The 9,344-nt window shown below is 34.7% G+C and overlaps 1 pseudogene; it reads right to left on the bottom strand.

The window, feature by feature from the left end:
- Nucleotides 1–6,796: 6,796 nt before the first annotated feature.
- On the bottom strand, nt 6,797–7,241 carry LOC140509081 (endothelial differentiation-related factor 1 pseudogene; annotated as a pseudogene).
- Nucleotides 7,242–9,344: the final 2,103 nt, after the last annotated feature.

A 9,344-nucleotide genomic window follows, 5' to 3' on the forward strand; every position in this document is an offset into this window, starting at 1 on the left:
ATTTATGCATGCAGATGTTTTTAGTAATATTCAACAGCAGACCTGAGGGACTCGATAATGCTCATTATTCAATGTAAACCTAAGCCACAGAAACCTGAAGCAAAAACATACTTCAAGTGTGAACAGTTTAATTTAACAAGACAATTACAAAAGATACTTCAAGGATCTTGTCATTATGGGGACTTGCTCCATTAAACACAGGCAGAAACCTCTTTGTATCTTAGTAGATAGGTAGTCATCATGAATTCCCACAACTTAAAAAATTTACCAACTACCCTGGAAATGAAACTACCTCTGAAAACTCAGGTTGGTCTGGTCCTCAGATGATAGACATGGAGTCTATAACAAGGCTATACTCAAAATCTTTCTAGCTTGACAGAACTCATGCTTCCCTGGAATAGTTTTGGAAAACCCAGAAGGATCCTCAAAGTGCTAGATAAGTGGTACCAATGATGAAGAAGAGGAGAATGTTCCACTGTTCTCCTGGATGTCATCACAAGCTCCAGAAATTCTCCATCCTACAAGATCACACCAACCTCCCCAGCACCACCTATCTATGAGGCAGTAAAGGGTAGACACTGGAGAGCTCCTCCTAGATCCTCCAGGAGGAGGACACTCAGGGCAGGGTGTACTGCAAGACTTAACCATGCTTCCAGCTCATACCCTCCCTCTCCTTTCCCCTCTACTGCCATCTCCCTTTGTTAGCTTTTTTTTTTTTAATATGTTGTCTTCCTCCCTTAGATTGTGAGCTCCTCAAAAGCAGGAATTATCTTTATAGCCCTTCTTTATATCCCCAGTGGTTAGCACAGTGTCTCACACATAGTAGGTGCTTAATAAATGTTTATTGACTATTGATCTCAGTAAAACTGAAGACTGGGAGGACAGTGTCTGAAAAATCACTGGCTAAGTTTAGGGATACACAGAGGGCTTTATGGCAAAAAGAGGAGGGTACTATAGTCTCCCTTTCTTGACATGAGTAATGTCATTTTAGAAAGAAAAAAAGCTTCCATCTTGGTGTAAATTTATCAATCACATCTAATTCCTGTTTTGCTTTCCATTGTCATTAGGTGTTGGACAAAGTCAACCAAAAGAGGGAGTCAGTACCGTCTTGGATCCTAAAGGCCAGCTACAGATTAGCAGATTAGGAAGTATCTGTCCCTTTCCCTGAAAAACAAATTACCCTAAAGGTCAGCAGGCAACCAGATGTGAATCCAGGATGCCTATGAATTTTTGTATAAGTTTTCTCTGTGTGTGTGTACATATATATATATATATATATATATATATATATATATGCATGCATATAGATAACTGGAGAAAAAGGAATAGCACTTTGTATTGGAGTTTCAGTTTCTCTTGAAGTACTTTTGGGTGTATTTACCCAAACCTCCATTTTTAAGCAACTTTGATTGTAATAAGAGATTGGTAAAAAGCAATTTACTTCTAGCAGTTAAAGATTAATTGCTCATCAAGCAATCAATGAATTAGAATGCATTAGGAACCTACTATGGTCCAGGCTTTGTGCTAAATTCTAGGGATGCAAACAAAAGTTTAAAAAAAATGTTTTCCCTCCAGGACCTCACAGACTAATGGGAGAATCAATAAGAAAACAAATATGTCCAAATGAGTTTATAGAGGATAAACTGGAGATACTCAATGGAAGGAATGCATGAAGATGGAAAAGGAAAGGCCTCTTGCAAAAGGTGAGACTTAAAGAAAGAATAATCAAGAGGTAGGAATGAGGAGAGGTAGCATTCCAGGCATAGGAAACAGCCAGTTTCACAGGGTCACAGGGTATGTGGACAGGAGTAAAATGAAAGAAGACTGGAAAGGTAAGAATGGAACAGGATATGAAAGATTTTTGAAGATAAAGTGATGATTTTATATTTGATCCTGGAGATAATAGGGAGTCATTGAAGTTAATTGATTAGAAGGGAGATATGATTCTTATTCTTCAAAGGACAAAAGCTCTTGATAAATATAACATACTTGGGAAATATCACACAGATAGTGGGAAATTCACAGTAAGACCAATGTGAATCACTTCTACTTCTGTTAAAGAAAAATAAGGCATTTAGTTCTCAGTACTGAAACAGAATGCATTATAGGAGGATAAAATGTAATCTTTCAGTTCTTTAGTTTCATCATGAATTTTTCACATGAATTGTGACCAACATTTAACCTAAGATTTCTGAAAGGAGTAATTATGTTATCAAACTTAGTTTAAAAGTATTAGACATCTTTGAAAGGGGGTTAATTATTTATTTTTTCTTTCTTAATCTATATCTTAATCCAAAATAATGCAAAGAACTTAAATTTTTAGCTCCTTTTTCCAATACCAGTAAACAATGTTTTTCAGGTAAGAAAATAGAGTAAAAGTAAGAAATTCACTTGTTGATGTCATTTTTTAATTGACATTACATTATTAAATGACAGAATAGCAGATTTGGAAGGGTTCTCAAACTCCATTTATTCCAACACCTCCCTGAAGCAGAATCTCCTCTACAACCTACTTGAAAAACAATCACCCAGGCTTTGCTTGAAGACTTCCAGTGAATGGAAACAATCCATTTATGAACCACTTCAATCCACTCCAGTGTATCCCACTGTTTACTAAAAGGTTATTCCATATATTAAGCCTAAATATACCTCTCTGTAATTTCTACCCCTTGCTCCTAGTGCCTTTTAGTGCCAACCACAGCAATTCAATGACTTTTTTTATGACAGCTTTCAAAGACTAAGAGATTGCTATCATGCTTCCTGAAGACCCAACTTCCTTCTCCAGGATAAACATTTTATGTTCCTTCAATGATTCCTCTTACAGCACAATTTTGATTCACTTCTCCATCCTGTTTATCCTTTTTTCATATTCCTTCTTCTTGAATAAATGAATAAAAACTTTTTATTAAGTGTTTTATGGCAGGCATTGTGTCTAGGCATATAAATACAGAAGATAGTCCCTGCCCTCAAGGAATTTACATTGTAAAGGGAGAAGCAACACAAATGGTATTGTCCAGGAAATGGTGGCCAGGGAAGGATGAAGTAATGGAGTTGATGAATAGAGCATTAGGGCAACAATGTGATGCTCCCTTTCCAGGCACAATATTAATACGATTGCCTAGAAAGTATGTTTGGTAGTGATGGCAGGAATTGACTGGGGCTGGCTATGTGAGGTGAACTCATCAATCAACATGGCCCTTGGGTGAGAGCAAGCTATCTGGTTGGGAGAATATACAACAAAAGGGAGAAGACTCCTTTCCTAAAATGTAGCAAGCAGGACTGAAAGCAATACTCCAGATGTATTTGACCTAGTCAAAGCAGAATAGGACTATCATCTCATTATCCCTGGCTACTATTCCTTTCTTAAATCAACCTAAGATCACATAAGCTTTCTTTCCTGCCATAGATCCCTCTGTTGATTCATATCAAGCTAACAATACACTAAATATTTTTTCAGACAAATGTCTCCTAATATATCTCCCCCTTCATTCAAGATTGATTGTAAACCATTTTCACATTGAAATATTAAATTTCATTTTCCTAGATTTACCCAAAATTCTACAAAAAATCTACCCCAAATTCCATTTTGGGTGGATATCTTATCTATGAGCATGTCAGAGATTTTGCTTACAATAGTAAGTGGAAACAAGGTCAGTTTTTCCAATTCAAGGTTGATTACGAATAAGAAACAATTGGAGGATTTTAAAATAAAAACAAGGAGCATAAATACATATCCATTCCCCTATTCAAACACATGGTTTTTCTGACTAAAATAACAAAAGTAACAAAACACATATGTATATTAAGTACATATAAGAAATTTATTGGTACATTATTCAACAGGGAATCTACCTAATTTCAATTACTACAAGAAAAACATTTCTCTAAACAAGAGGGGTCTTCTGGATTTTTTCTTTGTGCTTTGGATTTAGAACCCTTTAACAAAGAAAAGAAAGATCTCTAACAAAGCAAATCAAACAGGATAATTTTGGATACTGTCTCTGTTATTCAATATATTGGCTACCTCTCTCAGTTTTATATCATCTACAAATGTGATAATCTGTAATTTGTGACTATTTTCAAGTAATTGACAAAACTTAATCAGAAGAGGCTAAGCTTAGATGCCTAGGGCACACTATTGGAGATATTCTTGCAAGCTAACATGCAATCAATGGTTCTGGGACTTCAACCAAGTCCGAATCTACCTAACTGTACTTTTTTTTATTCCATAGTTCTCCATGTCATCCACAAGGATAATCTAAGCATCTGTGTCAACTGCTTTGCTAAAATCTAAGTAAATTATATCTATAGTATTCTCCTGAATTATAGTAAACTTAGGTTTACTATTAAAATAAAAATAAAATAAACTTAGGTATTACTATTACTAAATAATTAGGGAGATCTAACATGCCCTGTTTTTGATGAATTCATGCTTGTTCTTTCTTCTCTTTAATGATTTTAAATAAATGTTTGACTTATGCTCTTTAAAAAAAAAAAAACCTTATTGACATTTCCCCTTGATTCCTGGTCCATGCAATGGATAGAATCCTCCCTTTTTATCAAAGGACAGAGAAGTAAAACAATACATTTGCCATGTTTGATAGTATATCACATTCCACATCTATAGTCCTTCACCTCTCTTCTAAGGGAAGGGAGGCATGCTACACTATCAGTTCTCTGAAATCACACAACGATCAGATTTCTGATGTCTTTCAATGTTGTTGAACAAGATTGGTCTGAAAATTCCTGGTGAATCACCTCTGACAGGCTGCTCCTTCTCACCTTTCCAGTCTCTTAATACCATACCCCCTCCATACTCCACAATTCAGTAACACAGGACTCCTGTTGTCACTCACACAAAATTCTTTATCTCTTAACTCTATACATTTTCACTGTCTGTCTAGAATGCCTGAAATTGTCTCCCTACTCATCTCCATCTCCTGATTTCCTTGACTTTAAGTCCAATATGAATTCCTATCTTTTTCAAGAAGTGCCTTATTTCTGCAACTGTTTCCAATATAACCTGTTTTTACCTTGTTTTACATAATTGTTTGCATGTAGTCTCTCTCATTAGATTATAAACTCCTTCAGGGAAATGACTATTTTTCCCATTCTTTGTTTCCCTCGTACTTAGCACTGTCCCTGGTACATAGAATGTGCTAAACAAATGCTTGTTGACTTGATTTTATTTGTATTTTTACATTATTGTAGCAATTGTATAAGGTATTTTCTAGCTTCTACTTATTTCAGCTCTTCATCCGTTCACACAAATCTCTCCAAGGTTTTCTGAATTCTTTATATTCATCACTTCTTAGGGTACAATAATATTCCACTATAGTTACATAGCATGATTGGAAATCATGTATTTTATCTTTTATTAACATCTCCCAGTCTTTTAGGTTTAAAAATTCTCCCACTAGCCATAGTAAACATATTTCCATCCTCCTCTATCTTTTTTTACCATGTCCTTTTATAATTAGATCACATATCCATTTGAAGCTTATTGTGGGATATGACACAAGATGTTGATCTAACTCTAATTCCTGCCAAATTGCTTTACAATTTTCCCACTTCATAGAATAAGGAGTTCTTACCCCAATAATTTGCTTTCCTAGATTTGTTAAACCTTAGGCAACTATGTTCCATTGATTCTAGGTCTTATTTATGAAATCTATCCTGATCAACTTCTCTATTTTTAATGAAGTACTAAATAACTTTGAGAATTGCTACCATAGTGATTCCCACATTTTTTGCATATCTATCAATGTTCTTGACTTTCAATTCCTCTAGATGAAATTTTGCCATTTTTTTCTCATTCAATAAAGTAATCCCTAGTCGCTGAACTTATATTGCAATAAATATATATATGTAATATTTTTATAATATTTTATCACATTGATATGATTCATAGACATTGAAAATGCTTCCATTTATATTCTTTTACTAATGTAAAGAAATTTTATTGCATTCTTACAGATCCTCAATATATTTTCATAAGTTAACAGATATTTTATGCAGTTTATATTTGTTTTGGATGAATTTCTTTTCATATCTCTTCCTCACAGTTTTTGTTAGGATGATATACATATGTGTGTATGTATACATATGTACATACACACACAAACATATATGTATAGCTAGATAGATATAGATGATGGTTTTAAGAGCTTCTTTTATAACCTGTTACTTCAGTGAAGTGATTAAATGTTTTGAATAATTTTTTCATTAATTCCTCTGGTAGTTTCTAAGCAACTCATTATTATCAGCTACAAAAATGGATAATTTTGCCTAATTGTTGACTATGCATAGTTGTGCAGTTTTTTTCCTGTCTTTTTATAAACATTTTTAGAACTATAATGAAAAGTGGTGGTGACAATGTGCACCCTTGCTTTTCCCTGATCTTATTGGAAAATCTTTCAGTATTTTCCAGTTAAAAATAATGCTAGCTCTTGGGTGGAGATAGATTCTATTTACCATAGGAAAAGTCTGTTTGCTTCTAGGATTTTCAGAGTTTAAAACTGTGATGTTTTGTCAAGGACTTTTTCTGAATTTTTTAATATACTTACATGTTGTTAATTGTTTTTGTTTCATATGTTTATCGCAGTTTTTTTTTAATTTGCAAGGTTTTGTTTTTTGTTTTTGTTACAGCAGGTATAGATTTGAAAGTTTCCTCCCCCAAACAAGTCTGATACCCCTGTGTTTAATTGGCAATGTGAAGAGACACATTGGCTCTGGTGGTGAAGGAGAACCCGCCAGACGAGATCAGTGTGAACGAACTGATTTCAAGGCTTTGTGTTCATTTTCTCTTTGGTTCTGTCTCAAGCAGCTTTCCAATGTCTTTCCCAAGAAGCTTGAGACCAATGACTCTTTAGATCTTGCCAAAGACCTGGTTATTAGGAATGGCCTGTTCACACTCATAGTCAGCAATTACTTGGGGCTTTTCATTGATTTTTGTGGCCATATCCTTCTGTGTCATTCCCCTGCTCTGCCAGCCCTGTTGAATCACTTTGCCCACTTCAAGAGTGACCCTGTCATGATGAAGTTCCTCAGTCTCTCGGAGCAGCTGGGCTGTGTTCTTTGTGATGGAATGCTGCTTCTTTTGGCCAGCATCCCATTTCTTGAAAGTCTCCACATATTCTCCTCTTCTCTGAGCTGCTAAGATGGCCTGCTTGGACTTGCCTGGCCGCTGTGGGGCCCTTCTTGTGCAGCACGTTCACCATGTCCCAGTCGCTCTCGGCCATGGCGAGAGTGCGAGGGAGGAATCTCCACTTTCATGGAAGCCGGACTTGGGGAGCAACACAACGCCTATAGTGTTTCTAGCACTGAACTTTCCATTCCCACATTCCTAGTACAAATCCAATGTCATCACAGAGATTCTTTAAAAAACATTCTTATAGCCTTAGATAATTTTTTTAAACATTTTGCATCAGTTAGTGACATTGGATTCAAAGTTTCATTCTTTACCTTCTCTCTCCTTGGTTAAAGTCTCAACTTTTTGTTCACAGGAGGAATTTGGAAACGTGTCTTCTATCTTTATGAAAGTATTTATGTAAGAGTTAATTATTCTTTAAATCTTTGCTATCAATAACTTTTTAGGTCAATCCCAGTCTAGAACTTATTTTGGGAGAGTTCAATTATGGTTTATCCAATTTATGTTTCTGACAGTCAAAGTGTTTATATTCTTTATTTCATGTTCTGTTAACCTAAGAATTTTTATATATCTACAAATATTCTTCCTTTTCTTTTATATTTTCTGTTCTGTTGGAATAAAATTGGTTAAAACATTCTGACAAATTCCTTTATTTCATTTTTTCTGTTGTCTTTAAGTATGATGTGATTTTTCTGTTTGTGTCCTCTAACCATCTCATTTTACAGATTCATCATTTGAGATTATGAGTACTTCATTTGCTTTTTTAGATTTAGTTAAGACATAATAAGGCCTACTTCAATATCACATATTAACACAGTATGAATCATTTTTAAGGGTGTTTCTTATAAACAAAAATTTGTTGGATTTGATTTACAATGCAATCTGCCAAACCTCTCAATTTTATGTTCACTTCTCCCATTCATCTTCTCAGTTATGATCACTATTCCTACCATTGTATTCCATTATGTTTCTTCTCTTTGACCTCTATCCTTATATTAAAAGGACAAGAATAAAATAAAGGAAGGCATCAGGAAATTAAATCAGCATTAGTTATTTGTACCAGAAATACTGTGATAATCTGTCTTTTATTCCACCACCCCATGTTTTTCTCCCCCAACCCAAACGCATATCATTGAGTCCTCTTTCCCTTTTTCTGTCTTCTGACACCATATATGATTATGATTATTACCTCTGTAACTCTACCCTGTATCTTAAACTTACCATTTCTCACCTCTTCCTGCTTCAGGCACTATTTTTTTTTATTCCTTTTCCACTCCATATATTCTTCCCAACCTTACTTTGACTGGGCTCACATAAAAGCAAAATTCTTAACACCAATCATCCCACCCTCCATGGACATTCTATATTCTCCTTTAGTGCTTTAATTATAAAAAAAATAATAAATTCCTCCCTCCTCCTCCTTCCCATTCTATCCTTAAGATATTCCATTTTCTTTTTGCTTTTGCTTTTCTTTCCCTTATTCTTTTTTCTCTTTCTTTTTTTTAACCCTATTCCCTTCTTGTATGCTTATATTCCCTCAATGGCCTTTTGAGTTATTGAAGAACTTTCATAAGCATCTCTTCTCCCCTGCTCCATATGTAAACATTTAATTTTAGCCTTTTCAAGTTGCTTAAATTTGCTTATCTTTCTTTCTCTTGTCTCTTATATTTTCATTTCAAAATTCTAACCAATTCTTGTTCTCTCAATAGGAATATTTAGAAATATCTGTTAAAGATTTTTTTAAAAAAAAAATCCATATAGGATTAAGATCACAATAGCTTTTTGTCCCTGACTAGATCATTTTTCTTTTGAGTTTTGCTACAAAATATCACATTCTTTCCTATCCTGTCTCATATTTTGTACCAAGACTCCTCAGTAGGGTAGCCCAGTGGATAGAGTATTGGGCTTGAGGGTCAAAAGGACCTGAATTCAAATCTAGCTCTGACACTTACTAGCTATGTAAACTTGGTCAAGTTGCTTCTATCTCTCTCAATTTCATCAACTAAAAAATGGAGATAATAATAGCACCTACCTCCGGGGTGAGGATCAAATGAGATATTTGTAAAGTGCTTAGCACAGTTCCTGGCATGAAATATTTAACAAATGCTTGTCTTCTTCCTAGAATCCCTGGGATTTAACAATCATATTTTCAGATATTTAGAATTTCTTTCGAGTGGCAACCAAAGAAGACCTC

This window comes from Notamacropus eugenii, chromosome 5 (genome assembly GCF_028372415.1).
Source record: "Notamacropus eugenii isolate mMacEug1 chromosome 5, mMacEug1.pri_v2, whole genome shotgun sequence".
Classification (NCBI taxonomy): Eukaryota; Metazoa; Chordata; class Mammalia; order Diprotodontia; family Macropodidae; genus Notamacropus; species Notamacropus eugenii.